This window comes from Sphaeramia orbicularis, chromosome 12, assembly GCF_902148855.1.
Source record: "Sphaeramia orbicularis chromosome 12, fSphaOr1.1, whole genome shotgun sequence".
Classification (NCBI taxonomy): Eukaryota; Metazoa; Chordata; class Actinopteri; order Kurtiformes; family Apogonidae; genus Sphaeramia; species Sphaeramia orbicularis.
The window spans coordinates 78,035,914-78,059,465 of record NC_043968.1 but is presented as its reverse complement, the minus strand read 5'-3'; the positions used below and the strand labels follow the sequence as shown (position 1 = coordinate 78,059,465).

General features: G+C 35.5%; 1 pseudogene; it reads right to left on the bottom strand.

The window, feature by feature from the left end:
- LOC115430759 (protein FAM222A-like) overlaps positions 1 to 20,932 on the bottom strand; it is an 81,333-nt pseudogene extending 60,401 nt beyond the window's left edge.
- Between the last annotated feature and the right edge of the window lie 2,620 nt (positions 20,933 to 23,552).

The window sequence follows — 23,552 nt, the reverse complement described above, 5'->3', positions numbered from 1 at the left end:
GACACCAAGAACATCCATATGAACCTTATTATTGTGAAGTAATTCTTCATTTACTTTGGGTATGTCTTTTTAGGTGTTTTTCCCCAGAAAATATGGTCAAGGTTAAACAGGTTAAAGGCTAGTCTGTAAATGTCAACATTTTTGTGTATTTTAACTTTTTTTTTTTTTACACTAAAAACCAAGATATAAGTTTGTGGTTTTCATTATTTATAGTTTATTCTAATAGTATTTGACTGCTCTGACTCACTTTAGATTGAATCGACCTAAAATGATTTTAACACCATTGATTGTTAATATCTTCAGTGTAATTTTTGCCTTTCACAAATTCATCCCACAGACTGGATTGGACCCTTTGACTGGCTGGATTTGGCCCCCGGGCCAATGTTTGACACCTGTGAAATACGTTTTAAATCAATTGTGAATTGTTATTAGACTGTAATTAACAGTTTTCTTCATCAAAAAGTTGTTTTGTTTTGTTTTTTTGCATATTATCTCCATGAAGTTAGTAATAACTAGTATTAGACTATGTAAAAATGTGAGAAAACATCAGATTATCTGCATGAAAAATGTTTTTGTTTCATAGTTTTTCTTCCTCCAACTCCTTTTCGAGCGTACATGAATGATTTTGGAATTTTGAATTTGCATGTATTCTGTAAATGCTCGAAATAAACAAAAAATGAATGAATGAATAGTTTTCACACAGTACAAGACTTTCTGATTATGGGTTTTATATACATCACAGGTGTCAAACATGCAGCCCGGGGGCCAAATCTGGCCCGCCAAAGGTTCCATTGTGGCCCGTGGGATGAAAGTGCAAAAATTACCCTGAACAGTCCAGGTTGTCCAAATCCTTTTGGTTCAGGTTCCACATACAGACCAATGTGATCGACAGTAAAAATAACAACACAATAACCCATAAATAATGACGACAAATTTTCTTTGTGAAAAATTATGTAGAAAAAATTGAAGGGAAAAAATAACATTACACTGTGAAAATATTTACATTTACAAAACTATTCTCTAACAATAAAACGCAAATAAATACATCAATAAAAACAAAGATGAACAACCTGAAATGTGCAATTTGAACAATATTCTGCCTGTTACTAAATGTTTTGTGCATTTATGGATCCACTGTGATCTGGAGTTGTGTTAATAATAATAAGAGATGTAATATTGTAGAAATTGTTCAAATTTTAGTTCCAAACTCCAAATTTTAACAATTTTCTGCCTGTTACCAAATGTTTATGTAACACTGTGTGTAATGTACATGTATAAATAATAAGTCGAGGCATAATATTGTTAAAATTGCACAAATTTTTCAAATGAAATTTCTGTTTTTTCAGGTTATTGACATCTTTTTTGTATAATGCAAATACTTTCATAATTTAATTGGGGGTTTTTTGCACTAAAACAAAATGTAAAACTTGGATTTGTCATTATTTATAGGTTATTAAGTCATTATTTTACTGGTCTGGCCCGCTTGAGATCAAATTGGGCTGAATATTGCCCCTGAACCAAAATGAGTTTGACAGCCCTGTTGAGCCGCATTATGTAATAAATTCCCATTATGTAATAAAAGTTCAAAATGTAATAATAATGCCACGTCATCTTGTAATAAAGCCGCATTATGCAATAAACTGATGCATTTTGTAATAAACTACGTCAACGCATTATATAGTACATTTTTTCACATTATGTAGTAAGTTAATACAATTTGAGAAATTTATTACAAAATGCACTTGACACATTTTTATTTTTGAAAAAATGTAATAACATGGTTCATTATGTAATAACAATCCAAATGAATATAATTTCAGAGCAGTTTAGAAGAAATTAGTGACAGGAGCTACAGGTAATGTAACACTGGTCTACAAGGAAAATGCTTCCAGAATTAAAGTAATGAAATTTTACCACATGAGAGTCACTGATAAAGAAAAATCAAGTCAAAAATGCTGGTTGGCTGAACTTTCCAAGATACAGCCTTGGGTCAAAATGTGAAATTCAAGAATTAACGAGAGAATGGGTTTGACTCAAAAGGAACATTTGTCTCAGAGCTACAAGATCGACTTCAAAACTCTGTCTGCACATTAGAATACATTCACTTTACAGGCTCTATTTAGTGGAAGATTTAGAAAACTATTATATAAATGTACATAAACCAGTATATATGTGTAATAACACTTTATTGTATACCCTGAAAGCATCAGCAAACCGGCACTTTTGTCATTTATTTTCCAATTAATCTCATTAAAATATGTAACATTTAGCACATTTAATGTCTGAAGCAAATCATTTCTAAAAAAAATTGTCGACCAGTGTAATCAGAACTTTAACCACCACACAGTTTAAAGATTAATTTAGCACATTACATTTTCCTGAAAATAAAAATGTGTCAAGTGTATTTTGTAATACATTTCTCAAATTGTAATAACTTACTACATAATGTGAAAAAATTTACTACATAATGCATTGAGGTAGTTTATTACAAAATGTGTCAGTTTATTACATAATGCGGCTTTATTACAAGATGACGTGACATTCTTATTACATTTTGAACTTTTATTACATAACGGGAATTTATGACATAATGCGGCTCAACACACCCCTGATATACATGTTTCTTTGCTTCAAAAATTAAATGCATGGTGTCCAGCTGAGTGGACGTGTTTGTAACTCCATGAAAAAAAAAAAAAAGAAATCAACTGCATTATTTTTTTATGCCTAAAGAGGAATAAAAAGACTCAAAAAAAAATCTCAACAAAGGTTTTCATAATTCATGCATGAAAGGGTTAAATCCATGGAAGAAGACAAACACCAAAAAGAGAGTTTATGTTACACAAAAACACACACAACCCCCCCCCCCCCCCTTTCAGCAGTATCCTGTGGCAGTACTACAGTCTACTATCACACTGCAAGGGCCACAGAAAACTCATTAGAAACGAAAGCGAAAACCCTCCCCGTACGGCTGCTGCTCAGACGATAACCTAATGATAAGCTCCGTACCATCACGCATCACAGAAACATCAAAATGTTCTGGGATAAAAAAGCCTCTTTGATCTGCAGACCAGTAACGATGTCATCATCTTGCTGCTTTTTTGTTTAGGGCAAATGATGATACATCAGCTCCAATTTGGCCGTCGTAATCATTAATTTTATATAATGACTGAGTGCACCCATGTAGACAAAATAAAGATTACTGGAATTCCATGAAACATTGCTGGGAGTCTAGTCGACCCCTCCCCGCTGACCCCAGAGGCCTGGTCCTTAACCTTCCACCCTTAACCCCCACCGCCTCCCTTCATCCTATTAGAATGAAAAGACCAATTAGACAGATTTCAAAAGACGGCAGGCTGTCTGGAATTACATATGACATCTCTGAACAGTTCAAAAAAAAAAAAAAAAAGAGGTGGTTCTAAAGGAGGCCTGGAAAATAAGGTAAAAAAAAAAAAAAATGAGCAGAAATAACATTTTCACATCAGATGATATCAAGAATTAAAATACTTTTTGTTTTTCTTGGTTCTGTGTTGTTTATTTTTTTGTCCGTTTGTTTGGTTTTGTTTTACTCTAGCTACTTTTTTTCTTTTGTTAATTAGACAATTGTTCTCAGTGGCTTAAAGATATTATGTCTTTCTTAAAAATGGAAAAGATTGGGTATTCTTTGAAAGCCATCCCTTCTAAGTTTTATAATAAATGGCAGCCCTTCCTTTCTTTGAATCACTTCCTTCCTTTTCTTGTGATTAATGGACTCCCCCCCCCCCCTTTTTTTTTTTTTTTTTTTTTTTTTGTTGTTGTGGGTGCGTGTGGGCGTGTCTAGCTTTTTGTTTTTGTTTTGTTTGGTTTTTGTTTTTTGGTATTTATATACAGGGTGGGGAAGCAAAATTTACAGTATTTTGAGGCAGGGATTGAAAGACAGTGTATGACCAATTAGTTTATTGAAAGTCATGAGAATTTATTTGCCACAAGAAAACTGACATAATAGAAAATGTTTTTATTCTATGTGTCCTCCTTCTTTCTCAATAACTGCCTTCACACGCTTCCTGAAACTTGCGCAAGTGTTCCTCAAATATTCAGGTGACAACTTCTCCCATTCTTCTTTAATAGTATCTTCCAGACTTTCTCGTAATAGTTTTGCTCATAGTCATTCTCTTCTTTCCATTATAAACAGTCTTTATGGACACTCCAACTATTTTTGAAATCTCCTTTGGTGTGACGAGTGCATTCAGCAAATCACACACTCTTTGACGTTTGCTTTCCTGATTACTCATATGGGCAAAAGTTTCTGAAAAGGTATGGATAATAGTGTTAGGTATGATTATGACATCAATATATGTTTGGTTTCAAAACAATTGCCGTAGTGCCTGCTGAGAAAAAAAAAACTAAATGTTCATTGTAAATTTTGCTTCCCCACCCTGTACAGGGGTTGGACAAAATAATGTCAACACCTTAAAAAATCAACAAAATATAATTTAATATGGTGTAGGTCCGCCTTTTGCGGCAATTACAGCCTCAATTCTCCAAGGTATTGATTCATACAACTTGTGAATTGTTTCCAAAGGAATTTTAAGCCATTCTTCAGTTAGAATACCCTCCAACTCTTTTAGAGACGACGGCGGTGGAAATCGACGTCTTACTTGAATCTCTAAAACTGACCATAAATGCTCAATAATGTTGAGGTCTGGGGACTGTGCCGGCCATACGAGATGCTCAACTTCATTAGAATGTTCCTCATGCCATTCTTTAACAATTCTAGCTGTATGGATTGGGGCATTATCATCTTGAGGTGAAGGTGTTTCCATTATTTTGTCCAACCCCTGTATATGTATATATTCTTTGCATGGAGCCTATCCCAACTGCAGGTTCAGAAAATGAATAAATAAATGAACACATATTCGTTTTACTACAGAATTTTCTTTCTTGTATATATATGATTTTACTTTTGGTTTTCAGAGTAAAAAAATTATTATTATTATTTTTTAATTTATTCTTATTCTTATTTTCATTGTGGGTTTGGATCTTGTACACCTTGTTAAAAAAAAAAAAGAAAAATGCTAAGTGTGGCTCTGAATTCAGGGAATTTTGTTGTTTTTTTTCTGTTGGACAGTGACTATTATATTTTTCTGTCAGATTTGTATTGCCTGAATTGTTGAGTTTGTCTTTGTTGTGCCATACTTTTCAATAAAAATATTTATAAAAGAAAAAAAAAAAAAAATTAGACAATTGTTGTATCTATTCTGTACTGATTACTTGTCAATATTGGATTTACATGAAGGATTGCCTTCTTTTGGGTAGAGTGGGATTGTGGGAAGGACAAAAACAAAAATGAAAGAATGGAAGTCCTTTTTGTCACGTTGCACAGTCATACCTGTGAAAGTACTTCCAATAAAAAAAAGTAAAAAAAAAAAAAAAAAAGTTAGTGTTTCTTTCAAATTTAAAGACTGACTTTTACACCAGGGGGAAAGTAAAACCTGGATGGTTATGTTGTATTTGTAAAAAACACAACAAGATGACAATGAAGGAAAAGCAACGCAATATTATGAAATCAAATAAATATATATACCACTTTTAATTGGCCTGTTACGCATTATAAGCGTTCCACGTATGTTCACACCGCGTCAAATAACATGCACTTAGGGTTTGGGTTATGTGAAATGGAGATCTTGGTGAAAATGTGTACGTATAGCAGCGAAACAACATAAGAACTACATATGACATACGACGCGATTTCCTGAGATCAGTCTCTGGAAAAGACAAAAAAAAAAAAAAATGGTGTCAAAGTCACGAACAAAAGGCACATTTTTCTGTCCTGAGTCAAAGCTGATGCAAGTGGACAGTTAATTATGGTGTTCAATTATTTGTAAGACACATTTGTATGAATATGAAAACTATGTAAAAGATAAAAACAAACTGATTGACAGGTGTAACAAAAGGATAAGTTTGGTCCTGAATGAAAGTTGTTGTATAGTAATCATAAAAACTTCAACAACATGAATATGAGAAAAAAAAAAAAAAAAAACATCATAAAAGTCACAACAAGATGTAAATGACACCACACATTTGAGGAAAATGCAAAAGACGCAGAAAGACAAACAAGATGACAATAATTCAAAGAACCAAACAGACACAAATGAGATAAAAGAAGCAACAAGGTGAAAATGATGGAAAAGCAACATGGTTTCATGAAATCGTGTAAATATACATGCCACTTTTAACTGACCTGTTATCTGTACGCATTAGAAGCTTTCTGCAACTGTTTACAATACGTCAAATCCCACACACTGACGGTTAGGGTTAGCGGTTTGGGTTATGCGAAACGGAGATTTTGGCGTAAATTGACATGAGATCAAATGTGCGTTGAATAAGACCCGAAAGGTGTTAATGGACAGTTAATTATGGTGTTCAATTATTTGTAAAAGAAAAACTATATAAAAGACAAAAACAAACTGATTGACAGGTGTAACAAAAGGATAAGTTTGGTCCTGAATGAAAGGTGAGGGATCTAAACAGGAATTTGGGGTTGTATAGTATTCCGAAAAGCTTCAACAACATGAATACGACAAAATAACAAACATAAAAGTCATAACAAGATGAAAATGATGGAAAAGCAGGGAAGTGAGGAATTTGGGGTTGTATAGTATTCAGAAAAACTTCAACAACATGAAAATGCCCCCCAAAAAAACAAAAAAAAACCCACCCAACATCATAAAACTCATAACAAGACAAAAATGGTGCAAAAGATGAAACAAGATGACAACACTGGGTTACAAAAAAATGTTTTTTTGCAAGTTGTCTAGGTTTTTTCAACTGAATTACTACCATTTTGCACCGCTAAATCCAAAAATGACATCTGTTTTTCTCAATCAGGTCAGGTTTTTTTGCTAATTTGATTTTGAAAAATTTGATCTTCTCACAAAATATAATAATTAATACCAAAATAAGATTGGTAAGCACACTTTATGAAACTTGTGACTTGATTCCTGTTAGGTAAAATGGTGTATTCACCGCAGATGTAGCAGAATACGTCAGGCTTATTTTTGCAAGATCTTCTAGTCGAAGCCATTTCATTCACCTGTAATATTAAGAAAAACAATCATAAATTGGCAAAAGTTAAATCTTCAGAACTCGTTTATTGCAAGAAATATGAAAGAATTTTGTGACATATGATGTGAAAATGCCCATAAATGTAAGCAAAAATGTTAAAAAGCCAATTTGTAGCATAGTTCAGAAAGTTGACCTGATTGAGCAAAATTAATGCGATTTTTGGATTCAGCACACCAAAATTATCCTAAATCAGCTCGAAAAACTTAAATAAATTTGTTGCTGACCAGTGCAATTATTCAAAGTACCAAACAGACACGAATGAGATAAAAGAAGCAACAAGGTGAAAATGATGGAAAAGCAACATGGTATCATGAAATCACATAAATATACATGCCACTTTTAACTGACCTGTTATCTGTACATATTAGAAGCTTTCTGCATTTGTTCACAATACGTCAAATCCCACACACTGAGGGTTAGGGTTAGCGGTTTGGGTTATGCGAAACGGGGATTTTGGCTTAAATTGACATGAGGTCAAATGGCGTTGAATAAGACCCGAAAGGTCAAAAATGTGTACGTATAGCACACCAGACGCCATAAGAACTGGCATAACACATCCGATTTCATGAGATCAGTCTCTGGAAAAGACAAAAAAACAACAAAAATGGTGTCAAAGTCACAAACAAAATGCAAATTTTTCTGTCTTGAGTGAAAGTTGAAGCAAGTGGACAGTTAATTATGGTGTTCAATTATTAGTAAAAGTAAAGTAAAACTATGTAAAAGACAAAAACAAACTGATTGACAGGTTTAACAAAAGGATAAGTTTGGTCTTGAATGAAAGCTGAGGGATCTAAACAGGAATTTGGGGTTGTATAGTATTCAGAAAAGCTTCAACAACATGAATACGACAAAAGAAAAAACAAAACATAAAAGTCATAACAAGATGAAAATGATGGAAAAGCGACGTGATACCAGGAAATCGCGAAGGTACATACACCACTTTTAATTGGCCTGTTATCTGTACGTATTATAAGCTTTCCACGTATGTTCACACCGCGTCAAATAACATGCACTGAAGGTTTGGGTTATGTGAAATGGAGATCTTGGCATAAATTGACACGCAATCAAATAGCATTAACCCTTTCACGCATGAATTATGAGAATCTTAGCCAATATTTTTTTCTTGAGTGTTTTTATTCCTCTTTAGGCATGAAAAAAACAATGCAAATGAATTTTTTTAATGAACCTATTTTTCGTGGAGTCACAAAAATGTCCACTCAGCTGGACACCATGCATTTCATTTTTGAAGCAAAGAAACATGCATTTAAAACTCATCATCAGAAAGTGATATACTGTGTGAAAACTATGACATAAAAACATTTTTAATGTTGCTAATTGCTAAATCGCTAATGTTTTCTCACATTTTATCATACTCTAATATTAGTTATCACTCATTTCATGGAGATAATATCCTCCTGAGACCCAGGAATTTGACAGTTTTAGCTTTTTTACATTAAAAAATTGTCTTGATTGGAAACTGCATAATGCAACAGTTTTTTCAGATACATTTTTAAAATAATTTTTATTTATTGATTGATTTTTTAATGGAATGTCCTTTATAATGCACGGCATTTTTTAAGTTAAACTGTGAAACTTCGTCCCCTACAGAGGACAAAATGCATTGCTGGGTCTCAGGAGGATATGCAAAAAAACAAAAACAGAAAAACAACTTTTTGTTTCAGAAAACTATTAATTACAGTCTAATAACAATTAGCAACTGATTTACACTAAAACATGTTAATGCAGATCAGGTTTATCATGAGCAGCAAAGTTACAATAATTGTATGAATTGCAGTGTTTGGGATGGTGCATGAGCGTCCACTGTGTCGGCTGATATGGAACTAAAACAACAAAATCCATGAATATACAAGAGAACAGCTGAAGAATAACTGTCCACTGTAGTGACCACTATGCATGAAAGGGTTAAATAACATGCGAAAGGTCAAAAATGTGTACGTATAGCACATCAAATGCCATAAGAACTGGTGTGACATACAACACGATTTCATGAGATCAGTTTCTGGAAAAGACAAAAAAAAATATATATATATAAAAGGTGTCAAAGTCAAGAACAAAAGGCGAATTTTTCTGTCCTGAATGAAAGTTGAAGCAAGTGGACAGTTAATTATGGTGTTCAATTATTTGTAAGACACATTTGTGTGAATATGAAAACTATGTAAAAGACAAAAACTAATTGATTGACAGGTGTACCAAAAGGATAAGTTTGGTCCTGAATGAAAGTTGAGGGATCTAAACAGGAATTTGGGGTTGTATAGTATTCAGAAAAGCTTCAACAACTTGAATATGACAAAAAAAAAAAACACCCAACATCATAAAACTCATAACAAGACAAAAACGGTGCAAAAGATGAAACAAGATGACAATTATTCAAAGTACCAAATAGACACAAATGAGATAAAAGAAGCAACAAGGTGAAAATGATGGAAAAGCAACATGGTTTCATGAAATTGCGTAAATATACACGCCACTTTTAATTGACCTGTTATCTGTACACATTAGAAGCTTTCTGCATTTGCTTACAATATGTCAAATCCCACGCACTGAGGGTTAGGGTTAGCAGTTTGGGTTATGCGAAACGGAGAGTTTGGCATAAATTGACATGAGGTCAAATGGCGTTGAATAAGACCCGAAAGGTCAAAAATGTGTACGTATAGCACACCAGACGCCATAAGAACTGGCATAACATATCTGATTTCATGAGATCAGTCTCTGGAAAAGACAAAAAAACAAAACAAAAATGGTGTCAAAGTCACAAACAAAAAGCACATTTTTCTGTCCTGAGTGAAAGTTGAAGCAAGTGGACAGTTAATTATGGTGTTCAATTATTTGTAAAAGTAAAGTAAAACTATGTAAAAGACAAAAACAAACTGATTGACAGGTGTAACAAAAGGATAAGTTTGGTCCTGAATGAAAGTTGAGGGATCTAAACAAGAATTTGGGGTTGTATAGTATTCAGAAAAGCTTCAACAACATGAATATGACAAAAAAAAAAACAAAAAAAAAAATCCTAAAAGTCATAACAAGACAAAAATGGTGCAAAAGATGAAACAAGATGACAACGACGAAAATGACACCGCACGAGGAAAATGCAAAAGCCGCAGCAAGACAAAACAAAATGACAATTATTTAAAGTACCAAACAGACACAAATGAGATAAAAAGAAGCAACACAGTGAAAATGACATGAAATATGCACTTTTCTCTGTGTTCAGATCATGAAACAGCAGAGCATTTCCCAAACCCAGGGGTAGAACCTTCACAACTATTAGAATGATAACAGGCACAGCCATTATCAAAAAAAGGAAAACAGCAAAATACTGAAACATTCTGAGCCGTTTGAACTGAGAACAAAACAAATGAAAAACACAGATGACAACAGAATTATCATTTATCACCGAGCCCTGTTTATATAGACTGCATGACAGATAGGGGTGTGTATATATACGATACAAATACCAATACTAGGATCACAATACCATATATCACGATATATCATGACACTGTTAACAAGGCAATATTTTGTTGTTTTCCAGCTGGGTATAACCTTTAAATTTATCATATAGATCAGGGGTGTCAAACTCATTTTAGTTCAGGGGCCACATACAGCTGAATCTGATCTAAAGTGGGCCGGACCAGTGAAATAATATAAATAATAGGATGAGAACTTATAAATAACATCAACTCCAAAGTTTTTTGTATGTTTTTGAGTGAAAAAAAATTATGAAAATGTTTACATCTACAAACTGTACGTGAATATAACATGAACAAATATGAACCTGAAATTTTGGAAGAAAAATAAGTGCAATTTTAACAATATTACACCTTAGTTTATATATTTACACATGTGTATTACAACGTACACATCACAGTGGATCTACAAATACGCAAAAGTTTTAGTAACAGGCAGAATATTGGTACAATTCCACTGATTTCTCTTAAGACATTTCAGGTTATTCACATTTTTTTTGTAAAAGGCTAGTTTGTAAATGTAAACATTTTTGTGCACTTTTACTTTTCTAACACTAAAACAAAGAGAAAAATTCACGTTTTTTATTATTTATAGGTTATTATGGTAGTATTTTACTGGTTCTGACCTACTTTAGATTGAACTGACCTAAAATTATTTTAACATCTTTGATTGTGAATATCTTCAGTGTAATTTCTGCATTTCACAAATTCATTCCACGGGCCGGATTGGACCCTTTGGAGGGCCGGTTTTGGCGTATGTTTGACACCTGTGATATAGATGATGTATCAAGGCATAAATAAAAAATATATTTCCCACTTCCTGGAGAACACAGTAAGGTAAATATAGATACGAGTAGAAACAGACACATCAGTGACATACAACAATATATAAGATACAAAAAATATTCAAAATACATTCATACAAAAGAATAAACAAGTAATAACAATGATTAAAAAAGGACATGTGGTATTGTGTGTGTTAGTAGTAACTGTCCACTCCTCAGTGGAATAATTCATGTGAAGGAAGTGAACAGAATATGTATGAAATGTGTGTATTAGTTATTTGATGTCATTGCACTAGTAAACAAATGGCAGGACTCCAGCGCTTAAAGGTGGGGTCTGAGATGTTTTTCTGGAGCATTTTTTATTATACAGGGTGGGGAAGCAAAATTTACAATATTTTGAGGCAGGGATTGAAAGACAGTGCATGACCAATTAGTTTATTGAAAGTCATGAGAATTTATTTGCCACAAGAAAATTGACATAGAAAATGTTTTTATTCTATGTGTCCTCCTTCTTTCTCAATAACTGCCTTCACACGCTTCCTGAAACTTGCGCAAGTGTTCCTCAAATATTCGGGGGACAACTTCTCCCATTCTTCTTTAATAGTATCTTTAAGAAAGTCGACATTGCTGTGTGATGTTCTATTGGTTCCATGTTCTAAAACGCCCCAAATAGCAGAAACCAGAGGGTTTAGATCTGGGCTAGAAGGCGGCCATAAACATGATTCCCAAAAATTGCTAAAGTTGGATTTGTTGCTGTTGTCAACAAGTGTTTTGGTGTTCTTGTGTAAGATTTTAACTTCAAATCATATTTTACTGCATTTCTAACGGTCTTGTTGTCTACCTCAAGTTCAATTGCCATTTTTCTCATGGATTTGGTTGGATCCTTTAGGATTTTGGATTTGAGAGCTTTAATAAAAGCTTTGGTACATTTTTTGTTGCTTCCTCCACTTCCAGACTTTCTCGTAATAGTTTTGCTCATAGTCATTCTCTTCTTTCCATTATAAACAGTCTTTATGGACACTCCAACTATTTTTGAAATCTCCTTTGGTGTGACGAGTGCATTCAGCAAATCACACACTCTTTGACGTTTGCTTTCCTGATTACTCATATGGGCAAAAGTTTCTGAAAAGGTATGGATAATAGTGTTAGGTATGATTATGACATCAATATATGTTTGGTTTCAAAACAATTGACGTAGTGCCTGCTGAGAAAAAACAATTAAATGTTCATTGTAAATTTTGCTTCCCCATCCTGTATTCCTTAAAATCCTCTTCATACCCCGATTACAACTAATTAATTAAATGCTCTAACACAAAAATTTTAAAAATCAGTCACCTGTGGAACGGGCAGGACCGAAAAACACACCATCCAATCATTTTGAGCGCCCACTCGAAATGACTGAATGGTGATATGTCTATCAAACTCAACTGCCATTCGCCCCTCCCCCCGTCCCCCCTCTGCGCGTGCCCCTCCTCGCCTTCCCAGAGTCTGGAGCCTTGTACAGGAAGCGTAGCCAGAACCTGGCTATATTAGTTCTATTAGGATGGAAAGTTCACCTGCAAACTGTTTTGTCACTAACATAAACCAGTAGGAATTGTAACATTAGTCACATAGGTCTGAACTGGGGCTGTTCTGGAAGAGTGGGGGGGTTAGAGGAAACTGAATGACGTCTGCATGGATACGCCAGTCAGAGGCTCAGCCGGGGCCATAGTCGGGGTAGGAGCCTGAGGCCTACAGGACCGGAGCAGGTGACGGAGCCTCAGTCGGTGTCGGAGATAGTTCGGCCGGACCGGACCGTAGTCGGCGTCAGAGCCCAACCTGGGTACAGAGCAGAGCCTCACGGCTAATTGATGCCGTGCAGCACTCGTGAACCCTCAGGAACAAGCATTGGGCATCCCTGCTAAGACTGTTGCCCCCGCGACCCATCCCCGGATAAGCAGTGGATAATGGATGGATGGATGGATGGAAGAAATAAATAAAAACTATAATTAAAAGAAAAAAAACGATAACTAGAAGCACTCGGAGAGCGCAGACCTCCGCCAAGGCTGATCAGTGGCCGCCCCCCCGTGGGCCCCCCCACCCCCGATCACCACCAAAATTTAATCATTTCTTCCTTATCCCATTTCCAACAAACCCTGAAAATTTCATCCAAATCTGTCCATAACTTTTTGAGTTATGTTGCACACTAACGGACAGACAAACAAACAGACAGACAGACAAACAAACAAACAAACAAACAGAGAAACAAACAAACAAACCCTGGCAAAAACATAACCTCCTTGGCGGAGGTAACTAACTGAAACTGCATTGTGTGTTTACAAAACTAACTAAAACGTATAAAAATTTTGGATAAAATTCCCTCCGTTTTCATCTTTGTCAATGTCAGATTGATATGAAATCGATTTATTTTTGCTCTAGCAATTTTATCTGCTGGCACCATATGATATTTAACAGTCCATCACTTGTGTTCACTTGTGGTTTCCAGTCGTCTTCTGGTCTCCACTCTACCTGGAAACGTGGAGACTAAAGTTGGGAGAAAGCAGCAGAGTCCTGTCTGGGATTTATTTGAATATGATGGCGAAGAAGAGAAAAGATACGACAAAACCGAAATTAATACTAAAACTAAACTAAAACTAAGCATTTAGAAAAAAAATGAAAACTAATAAAAACTGGCAAACCTGCTCCAAAAACGAATTAAAACTAAGTGAATTAGAGAAAAAAACGTCTAAACTAAATAAAACTAAACTATAATGAAAAATCCAAAACTATTATAACCTTGTCTCCTACATTACAGGACCGGCGATGTGACTATTGCGCACATGTACATCACGATGACGACATTCAAACGATATATTGCGCAGCTCTCGTGCATACTGTCTGTGTTTTGCGAGTCATTTGACATCCTTCAGCGTTTTAGTCGGATTTATGGAACCCACTCTCCACTTAACTGTCCAGCAGAGCACGGCTACAGAAATGACATGGCAGAAAAGAAAGACATGACCTTAATCAGTCCTTGCACTGGCCTGAGTAATAATCATTCAGGAAAAGGTCATTCTCATGGTGAGCGGTTTCCTTCATTCAGTAATTTAGTAGGCTTGGAGATGGAGCGAGCCTGGGGAGACTTCACAATAAATCAGAGCTCAGCTTCTTTACAGAGGAAGCAAAAAGGGAAGCAGGCAGCCAAATGACAAATTCCTTCTCTTCACACAGTTGAAATTACTGCTGGGGTGTGATGGCAGATCAGAGGGAAAGCCCGTGGTATACCTGCACACAGACAGCTCATAATACCACTCAATTTACAAGCACCTCTAATGAGTCCGAGCGCCTTCAAATGGAACGACCACAACATGAATACTGCAACATAATCACAGCTAGTCACATGTGCGGAGCTTTAATTGACGGACACAGTCACCAAAGCAACCGGAGCTGCAGCTCTAGAAACGACAGGACAAAGGCAATTTACAAAGGCATCGGAAACCTGACAGAGGATCAATCAGCTGATATCAACACGGGACCAAGGTTATTATCGTTAATGAAAACTAACGAAATGACCAAAACTAGAATTGTAAAAACATTTTCATTCACTGAAATAAATAAAAACTATAATTCAAAGAAAAAAAAAAACATAACTGAAACTGTATCGTGTGTTTATAAAACTAACTAAAACGTATAAAAATTCTGGATAAAATTCCCTCAGTTTTCGTCTTTGTAAATGTTGGATTGACACAAAATCGACTTATTCTTGCTCAAGCAATTTTATCTGCTGGCACCATATGATATTTAACTTGTGGTCACTTGTGGTTTCCAGTCGTCTTCTGGTCCCCACTCTACCTGGAAACATGGAGACTAAAGTTGGGAGAAAGTAGCAGAGTCCTGTCTGGGATTTATTTGAATACGACAGAGAAGAAGAGAAAAGATATGAAAAACTAAACTAAAACTAAGCATTTAGAAGAAAATGAAAACTAATTAAAAAAAAATAGGACCAATGGCCCTGTAGCTTACCGGCCAAAATAAAAGGTTTGTGAAATGTATCCAGACACCATTTATTATCACCCAGTTCTGTGTATTTATTATATTACAGAAATAGCCGATTTTTTGGTCATATTCTAATCAGATCAGTAAAAAATTCAAATTCCAACTTGATATCATTTATATTTACTGAGTTATTGCATCGATCCACTTCCCATCTGTTATAATCGGGACATTTTTCAAAGTGGCACCAAATCCAGAATCAGATCCGGATCCAAATAATTTCAATACCTCATGTTGACATCACCATAAAGAAGCTGTATACCAAGTTTGAAGTCAATCAGAACTGGAGTTTTGGAGAAGAAGATGATTGACATTTTTTCCCCGTAAGAGCCCATGTGAAATTTTTCTTAAGTTCCCGGATCCAGAAGAAGATCCTGATCAGCATGTGGACATTATGTTTTGGTCATCTCCCCATCAGGGCTGGACTGTAGAAATTTATACTGGATATCATTTATATTTACTGAGTTATTGCATCGATCCACTTCCTATCTCTTATAATGGGGACATTTTTCAAAGTCGCACCAAATCCAGAATCAGATCCAGATCCAAAATAATTTCACTAACTTTTGTTGACATCATCCTAAAGAAGCTGTATACCAAGTTTGAAGTCAATGGGAATTGTAGTTTCGGAGAAGAAGACGATTGAAATTTTTGTAACGGACGACAGACGACGACAGACGACGCTGCTGGACGCCGCATGACAACAATAGCTTACAGCCTATCGGCCGGTAAGCTAACTAGCAAACCTGCTCTAAAAACGAATTAAAACTAACTGAATTAGAGAAAAAAAGTCCAAACTAAATAAAACTAAACTATAATGAACTAGAAGCACTCGGAGAGCGCAGACCTCTGCCAAGGCTGATCAGTGGCCCCCCCCGTGGGCCCCCCCACCCCCGATCAGCACCAAAATTTAATCATTTCTTCCTTATCCCATTTCCAACAAACCCTGAAAATTTCATCCAAATCTGTCCATAACTTTTTGAGTTATGTTGCACACTAACGGACAGACAAACAAACAAACAAACAAACAGTCAAACAGACAGACAAACAAACAAACAAACCCTGGCAAAAACATAACCTCCTTGGTGGAGGTAAAAATCCAAAACTATTAGAACCTTGCACAGAACCCCTAAAATCACTTCATGCATCTATGACATGAACTTTGACTTTATTAGAAACCACATGACTGTTGGATCTGAACATCAACAGGCAGCGCACGAAACTAAATACATGATGGAACAGCCTGTCCAAGGAGATAAGGCTGCAGAATCAGTAGTGGCTTTTCCATCCAACATCTGCACAAAACTTTACTGATATTTACTAACTGTCGAAAAAAAAAAACAAAAGTGCATAATGTCGTTTTTTCCATTAAATCACAAATGCGATGATTTGTTTATTTATTATCACGAGATGACACGAGAAGTCATTCCATAAACATGGCGATGGACGTAAATATCAGGTTGATTTACAGATATATTCATTATTATTATATATTACCCCTCTATCTCGTACTAAATTAAAAAATTACTGGCTTTCCCGGTGTGTCCACACATACCGACACGTGACCCTTATCAGGTTGTGTTTTTGTGGTAGTGGCAGTATCAGCAGATATCAGTGCAGAGTGGTCCGTCCAAGATAAAATGTTAAGCACATTTGAAGTGAACTTTTGTGAAGGAAAAGTGAGTTCCATGTGCATCCATAAATTGGTTTAGAGTAGGGGTGGACGATATGGCAAAAGTATCGTATCACATTAAAAAAATAAAATAACATCGTGATCTCAATTTTATCATTACATTACATTGATCTCTGAGACTAATTTGCATTTCGTTTACAGTGCTTCCATTCTGTCTTTCCACCGTTTGCTCCTCTTCTCATAGAGTGTATTTTAGAGCTGCACAATATATCGTTTGAGCATCGTCATCGCAACATACGAGTGCACAATAGTCACATCGTAGGTCCTGTAATGTAGGAGCTAAATGAACTCAACGTGTTCTCATCTAATTCTATAATAATAATAACAAGAAAAGCACTCAAAGAGCGCAGACCTCCGCCAACGTTACTTTAACGTTACTTGCAGTCAGTGTTACTTTTATCACTGTCATTTATTTTGAAAAATCTCCACACTCTTCACACTCCCCACACATTATTCCACCTGCTGCACTGAACTGTGAATGTCACACGGCTGTAAGTGGTATCGGTGCATTTGTATCGGATTACTTTTACGAGTACGAATATGAGTACACACACTGAGTATCAGAGCCGATGCCCGATACTGGTATTGGTATTGGTGGATCCCTAATTATTTGTATTATTTTTACTGGTCCAGCCCACTTTAGACCATATTAGGCTGAATGTGGCCCCTGAACTAAAATGAGTTTGACACCCCTGATCTAGTCAATTAAACATCTATGAATTCAGTTTTCAAAGAAGCCACTGTTACATTTGAGAGCATGAAGTGCATGTTGGGATATTTCCAGCCAAGTCTACAAGGGTCACCAACCAGCACATCCTTAGTTTAAGCTAGCAGACAAGAACAACATCTGGTTATTCCATGCAAACTTTCAACCGGAACAGAACTTGGACCGCGGCTGATGACGTTTCACAAGAACAGAAGAACAGACAAGAACGCGTACTGAGAAACAGCCTCTGTAAAAAACCTGTAAGTTTTTTCTGCAAATGCAAAATATGAAATTATGCATTAAATGTGTTTAAGGAAACACATCTCCAGTCATGATCTGCGGGTGTTTATTAGAAAAAAAAATTATAGGGATAAAAGAGGAGCTTTTCCCAGATAGCGCCTCCAGCCCTTGGGGGGGTGGTGTGGGGGCTGACATATTTTTCTCTTTTGCTGAAAAAAAATAGCACAAAGGAAAGAAGAGGATAATAAACACCAAAATTGCAGGCTTTTCTTCTCTGCCTCTGGTGGAAAGCTGTGACATCCCATCTCTCTGGATAATAAAGGATCTGGCACAAGCAGGGAAAAGCTCGCAGGGTAGAATTTCACACCTGGCCAATAATCTATAGGGCCCTCCGCTGCGGCTAACCTTCAACCTCGGCTGCCACCGGTGCACTGAGGTGCGATGATCCCTCCTCCGGCTTCTAGACAATAGAAGTGGAAACCTTCAGAGACGGCTTCTGAATGACCGATAATATACTTCAAAGCACTTCCTGTAGCCACTGAGATTCAGACGTAGAAAAGCGCCTTTCACACCATCCATCCATCCATCCATCCGTGCACACACATGAAACACCACATACATGGACGCACAATCCTGAGAAGGAAACTTATATTGAAACCTAATTTAGTTCTGTAAATATCCCTTATACTTAGGCCCATATTAGAGTCCATCACCACCCTGAATTCTCACATGTAACGACCCCAGACATCACTATAAAGCACTGATGCTATTCCAAATACTACCTCAACATGTGCAGTCCAACCATTCTGGGAATAATAATCACATGTAACATACATTCATCAGCCTGTGCACTATAATTATTCTGTAAATATGCAACCATCCTGTAGCTCCTGAAGCTTGTTCTACATTTAATATAATAACAATAAATGGCATTCTATTCTATTCTATTCTATTCTATTCATACTTGTATTATTATGCATGTTTGTTGTTAAATGTGAATGCATGTTCGGAATAAATCATTAAATCAATCAATCAAACCTTATATTTTATCTATAATGATCTGTTTACACTGAAAAAGAAGAAGCTCGTTCAGTATAATGACAATAAATGACATTCTATTCTATTCTATTCTATTCTATTCTATTCTATTCATACTTGTATTATTTTATGCATGTTTGTTGTTAAATGTCAATGCATGTTCGCAATAAACCACTAAATCAGTCAATCAATCAAACCTTATATTTTATCTATAATGATCTGTTTACACTGAAAAAGGAAAAGCTCATTCTACATTTAATATAATGACAATAAATGGCATTCTATTCTATTCTATTCATACTTGTATTATGTTATGCATGTTTGTTGTTAAATATCATTGCATGTTCAGAATAAATCACTAAATCAATCAATCAAACCTTAAATTTAATCTATAATGATCTGTTTACAGTGAAACACTGAAAAAGAAGAAGCTCATTCAGTATAATGACAATAATTGCCATTCTATTCTATTCTATTCATATTTGTATTATTATGCATGTTTGTTGTTAAATTTCATGGCATGTTCGGAATAAATCACTAAATCAATCAATCAATCAAACCTTATATTTATCTATAATGATCTGTTTACACTGAAAAAGGAGAAGCTCGTTCTACATTTCATATAATGACAATAAATGCCATTCTGTTGTATTCTATTTTCTATTCTATTCATATTTGTATTATTATGCATGTTTGTTGTTAAATTTCATGGCATGTTCACAATAAATCACTAAATCAATCAATCAATCAATCAAACCTTATATTTTATCTATAATGATCTGTTTACACTGAAACACTGAATAAGAAGCTCGTTCAGTATAATGACAATAAATGGCATTCTATTCTATTCTATTCTATTCTATTCTATTCATACTTGTATTATTATGCATGTTTGTTGTTAAATGTCAACGCATGTTCAGAATAAATCACTAAATGAATCAATCAAACCTTATATTTTATCTATAACGATCTGTTTACACTGAAACACTGAAAAAGAAGAAGCTCGTTCAGTATAATGACAATAAATGGCATTCTATTCTATTCTATTCTATTCTATTCTATTCTGTTCTATAACTGAGTACAGATTGATTGTTGCGGACATCTAATTATCCTTGACAAACAGCACATCCCATAGTTGGACTCGGCCCATGATCCAGACCCACATTAGCCAATAGCCCCCCCCCCCCCCCTCTCTCTCTCTCTCTCTCTCTCTCTCGCCCATTAGTGCGCACTGGGCATCTCTCACCACTTAAGCGCAGTCGACCCAAAATCAATGCGGGACAAACGTTGACATGAGGCACCGGAGCTTGTTGTAGTCCTTCATGTTTGCTCCTGTGCACCTCTGTGGACACACAACCTGACACATCTGCACCCAAACACACACAGCTGCTCCTGCCACAGCCACGCAAACATGGAGAAGGGAAAAGGAGCAGGAACCCAAATAAATGTAAACATAAGTGCGTGTCTTACAGAGTCTTATCTGATCATCAGGCTGGCTCCTCTTTGCTCCTCCTCGGCTGCTCCCCTGGGCGGAAGGCAGGCGGCTTTCCTCTGCACAGGCTTTCTGGACACTGTTGTCGGCGATGCGCACTGGAGAGCTCCGGGGGAAGCATCCATGGACGAGCTGGGCTCCATCCACGGTGGGCTCCGGCTCCGGTTCCGGCTCCGGGTCCAGGACCTGCTCCTACCGCCCACACATGTCCAAACCCGGGCTAAGGACAGCCTGGAAGAGACCCTGTCTGCTGGTCCAGCTGCTGGAGGACCATCTCAGCTGCAGATCTATGTATGTGTGTGTCACAGAAGAAGAAGAAGAAGAAGAAGAAGAGAGAGAGAGAGAGAGAGAGAGAGAGAGAGAGAGAGAGAGTGATGTCGGAATGGAAATGAGTCCCCTCCACTGCTCTGTTGTAAACCGGCCGGCTCAGGGCCAATCAATCAAGGCCGTATTTGAATATTCCCACGGCTCCACCAATCATATCAAAGAGGAGGCGGGATCTTTGTGACGTTGCAGCCGTCAAAATAAGCACGTTGCTGTTCAGCGGAAGAGTTTAACCCATGAAGAGCCAGTGCACTGTTTGTGTTTCTACTCTTTTGTCATATAAATAAAATTAATTTAACCTTTTCATACATAGTGGTCACTACAGTGGACAGCTATTCTACAGCTGTATATTCACGGGTTTTGTTATTTTAGTTCCATATCAGCCAACACAGTGGACGTTTTTGCATCATCCTATACACTGTAATTCATACCATTACTGTAACTTTGCTGTTCTTGATAAACCTGATCTGCAGTAATGTTTCAGTGTAAATCAACTGTTATTTGTAAAGAAAAAATAGGTTTTTTTGTTGTTGTTTTTTTTTTTGCATATTATCTCCATGAAAAGAGTAATAATTAGCATTAGAATATGTTAAAATGTGAGATTAAAATGTGAGATGTCAGATTTTATTTCATTGTTTTAATATCAATTTCTGATATTGGGTTTTAAACACAGTGTCTTTTACTTCAAAAATTAAATGCATGGACATTTTTGTAACTCCATGAAAAAAAAAAACTTGATCACATTGTTTTTTTTCATGCCTATGGAGGAATAAAAATACTCAAGAGAAAAATCTTAACTAAGGTTCTCATAATTAATGCATGAAAGGGTTAATTTAACCCTTTCGTGCATAGTGGTCACTACAGTGGACAGCTGATCAAAGGTGTTTTCTTATATATTTATGGATTTGTTGTTTTGTGCATCATCCCATACACTGCAATTCATACCATTACTGTAACTTTGCTGTTCTAGATAAACCTAATCTGCAGTAACATGTTTGAGTGTAAAAAAAATTGCAAATTGTTACTAGACTGTAACAAACAGTTTTGTTTTTGTTTTGTTTTTTTCTAAACAAAAAGATGTTTGTTTGTTTGTTTGTTTTTTGTATATTATCTCCATGCAGGTATGTTAAAATGTGAGAAAACAGCAGATTAGTACCATTAAAAATGTTTTTATTTTATAGTTTTCATGTAGTATATCAATAAATACATGTTTCTTTGCTTCTAAAATTAAACGCATGGTGTCCAGCTGAGTGAACATTTTTGTTACTCCATGATTAAACAGAGTCATAAAAAATCCATTGCATTGTTTTTTGTTTTTTTTCATGCCTAAAGAGGAATAAAAACACTCTGGAAAAAAACCTTGATTAAGGTTCTCATAATTCATGCATGAAAGGGTTAAAAAAAAAAAAAGAAAGAAAGAAAGAAAAAGGAAAAAACACCCTGTGCTTCTTTTATGGCACTTCCCAAATAAATGTTCTTATCTATTTAACCCTTTCATGCATAGTGGTCACTACAGTGGACAGCTGATCAAAGGTGTTTTCTTATATATTTATGGATTTGTTGTTTTGTGCATCATCCCATACAACTGCAATTCATGCCATTACTGTAACTTTGTTGTTCTAGATCAGGGGTGTCAAACTCATTTTGGTTCAGGGGCCATATTCAGCCCAAGTTGATGTCAAGCGGGCCAGACCAGTGAAATAATGACTTAATAACCTATAAATAATGACAAATCCAAGTTTTGTTGTTTTTTTTTTAATACAAAACCCCCCAATTAAATTATGAAAATATTTACATTTTACAAAAAAGAAATGAATAACCTGAAAAAAACAAAATTTCATTTGAAAAATTAGAGCAATTTGAACAATATTATGCCTCGACTTATTATTTATACATGTACCTTACACAGTATTACATAAACATTTAGTAACAGGCAGAATATTGTTAAAATTGCACATTTCGGGTTGTTCGTCTTTGTTTTTATTTATGTATTTATTTGTATTTAATTGTGAAAGAATAATTTTATAAATGTTAATTTTTTCACAGTGTAATCATATTTTTTTCACTTAAATTTTTTCCATATAATTTTTCACAAAGAAAATTTGTAGTTGTCATTATATATGAGTTATTGTGTTGTTATTTTTACTGTAGATCACGTTGGTCTGTATATGGAACCTGAACCAAAATGATTTGGACAACCTGGACTATTCAGGTTAATTTTTGCACTTTCATCCCACGGGCCAGATTGGATTGTTTGGCGGGCCAGATTTGGCCCCCGGACCACATGTTTGACACCTGTGTTCTAGATAAACCTAATCTGCAGTAACATGTTTGAGTGTAAAAAAACATTGCTAATTGTTACTAGACTGTAATAAACAGTTTTGTTTTGTTTTTTTCTAAACAAAAAGATGTTTGTTTTTTTGTATATTATCTCCATGCAGGTATATTAAAATGTGAGAAAACAGCAGATTAGTACCATTAAAAATGTTTTTATTTCATAGTTTTTATGTAGTATATCAGTAAATACATGTTTCTTTGCTTCTAAAATTAATCGCATGGTGTCCGGCTGAGTGAACATTTTTGTTACTCCATGATTAAACAGAGTCATAAAAAATCCATTGCATTGTTTGTTTGTTTTTTGTTTTTTGTTTTT